This window comes from Cyprinus carpio, chromosome A1 (genome assembly GCF_018340385.1).
Source record: "Cyprinus carpio isolate SPL01 chromosome A1, ASM1834038v1, whole genome shotgun sequence".
NCBI lineage: Eukaryota > Metazoa > Chordata > Actinopteri > Cypriniformes > Cyprinidae > Cyprinus > Cyprinus carpio.
Window position 1 is genome coordinate 36702279 of NC_056572.1, and position 3230 is coordinate 36705508.

A 3230-nucleotide genomic window follows, 5' to 3' on the forward strand; every position below is an offset into this window, starting at 1 on the left:
AATGTGACGCAGAAACTCTTTCCTGACCGTCTTCACCTGGAAAGCGTCTGCTGTGCACAGACGCTCTGTTTGAGCCCTAGGCGAGATTTTAGATCCCCCTCCCACCCCCCTTTTAAAAATTCAGAAAATGCAGATTTTTCAAAACTTTACTATAACATAACATAACTTAACATAACATAACATAACATAACATAACATAACATAACATAACATAACATAACATAACATATACTCCCAAACAGAGAAATGCCACCCAGAACTATGCCTACATTGAAAAGTAATTATTACAACAAAGAGAAATATGAGAAATATGGAATGCCTAAAATAGTCTAACAGACAACAATGGCAACAAAATAAAGACATATTGTGATTTATTTGTAGGTGTTAGCTAGTTAATCTAATTAACATACCCATTTATTTACCATTTTGTGCATACAGTGGAAAATTGCTTAAATACTTAAATTATTTTCATTCATGAATGCTAGATTACAGTCCTAGGGTCTCTTTCAAAATACATTTAGTGCACTTTTGGTGAATTAAAAACAAGTAAGATTCCCGCCTCCTGCCTTGTGCCCCTGATAATTTTCTTTTTTCACTCATATTTTTTTTTTTTTATTTAATGTTTTTTTTTTTTTTTAGAAATGATTCTTTCAGAGCACATGCATGGCAAAATATCGTCATGTATATCGTTATGATGATGTATTATAATTATGTCATGTCCAGGCAGAAAGTGTTTAAATTAGTCCAACATGACGTGTTATCAAATCTTATGGTTTTTGTTGATGTCAATTGTATTTTATTCTAACATTATTTTAATCAGTTCGATGATCGATGATCGCCCATAATTAATTGTCAGCATTTGCACGATGGTCACAAGAGGTCTTGCCAGAAAAAAACTTTTTTGCGCCCTAGGCAACTGTATTGTAGATCAGCAAACAGTTAAAAATGAAAATAAAATGTCTTGAAGATGTCAGATAGACGTTTCTGTGATGTATCAGTGTAGGCTACTTCACTGTGAGAAGCTTCGGTTATTTTAGCTGTACCAAAAACTTTAGATATTCTTTGGTTGTACATAAATATTCTATTATGATTTGCTATATTATTGCAATTTATTATAGGAATCATAAACACGGTTATTAGCGCGAAATTATTTGACCCTTAACTTTCAGAATCAGACGAATCTTACATTCACGGAAATAACTTAATTCCACAATGAAAAAAATAAGGTGGATATTCGTGTGTGTTTGTGTTTTCGCACGCGCCCTGCACACGCTGGCCTGACCCCCCAGACACCCACCACCTCAGACACACACACACACCCAAGTCAGTGTGAAGCCTGCTCTCAAATCCGATTCTACTCATAGACTACAGTGCGCCCTGCTGGACAGTATAGGTAAGTGCATCACTTTGTAGATTTGCTGAAAATCTGTCTTCCCCAAGCGTGCCGCACACGTCCTGAACAGTCTGAGAAGCCAAACCCCAGGTGGTTGGACGCAGTATAGGTCATAAACCTCCCCCTATCCATGTCTTATTGGAAGTGGGACAAACTAAAGTTTTTTTTTTTTTTTTTTTTTTTTTTTTTTTTTTGTCATTTAATGTAGCTGATGTAAATTCAAGTGCTCGTTTTATAGATACGTTTGGTTTTAGTTAGTTATTTGATGCTATAAAAACGGGAGTGTAACGTCATGATCGATAGCTGATATAGCTGTATAAAATAGGCCTTTATTAATGTGTTACTTTTGACTAGCCCAGGTGGTTAGTATGTTGTATTAACTTTATTTTAACAAGCCTCTTTTTACGGCAATCAGCAGACATCAACATTGGAGCATTCAGTGAAAGGAGACTTTTGGGTTTCTTGTTTTAGTAATGGCATTCATTCTCGCTACATTGAGATGTGTCTGTGATTCAACGCCCTGTTATACTGCATTTGTGTGTAATATTGATGGTTTCTAATATAGCCGTGGCATCATAATGATGTTATTAAGATGATGGATTCATTCAGGTAGGACACGCTGAAGGCCTAGGTGTGAAATGCATGACCTGTCACTGTTGGGATCTCTTTTTTCCTAACAATGTGATGTGATTGCACACATTTTCTGAGAAAGAGAAAACTCTTTTGCGCATGTTTAAGACCAGGTCAGTTCTCACAAAGTACAAAAGCTTTAATTTTATGTGATGGCTTTTCAGTGTTTTATCAATTGGGGAAAAAATATATATTTGATGTCCATTGTTTTCCTGTTTAAACACATAAATGAAGAGAAGTATCTCGACATCACGTCATCAGTGTTGACGAGGTGAAACCGTACTGGGTCAAGCTGATGTACAGATCAAAACCATATCAACAAATATTCTCCATCAGATGTGATTTGGATGTGTAAGAATGTATCACCAAACACATTTAAGCTTTATTTAAATCTTACAGCTCGACTAGCTGCATTAAAATGCATGTTGAAACTCTTTCTGTTAATAGCATGTTTTGTAATTTTCCATGAATTGCAGTCTCGATGTTACATGTGTGTCTTTGTCACTCTTCAGTTAGCCTCAGCCTCAAAACACCAAAACAGATGCTAACTGAAGAGTGACTAAGGCAAACGTCAACGTAACATCGAGATTGCAATTCATGGAAAATTACAAAATGTGCTATAAACAGAAAGTGTTTCAACATTTAATGCATTTTTGCAGCTAGTCGATGCTGTAACTTCCCACACAGACACGCCAAATCACAGTCTTAAAAAAATCTAGGTACAATGATGTAAATAAGCCACCACTGAAATTCTTCTAGTTTGTGGTGTTGGTACAACTGTGCAGCACTTCCTATTTAACTACAGGCAATCAACAGAGAAGGAGAAATGTGATGGGACTTTACACGATTAAATCACTATTATAAACATTTGATTTAAAGGTATGTTTACATTCAGCTGGAGTCCAGCTCCATTTTCAGTCCATTTGCCGGGTCCTGGATCATTTGACTGTGCTGTAAATCACTGATTTATCCATCATCACAACGGATCTGTGGAACAACATAATCAAATATAAAGGGAGAACGAGCTTTTTTCTAGTGTGACTGAGAGCCAAAACAAGTAATTCAGGAGCTGATCAAAGTTCAGTCAATTCTGAGAGATCATGCAAGTTGTTATATATACAAAAAACCGATTTCACATGAGAAAATGTGTTTCAAACCTATTAAGTTTCTCACCTCACAGCAGAATCAGGATGGTGTATTCGCAGAT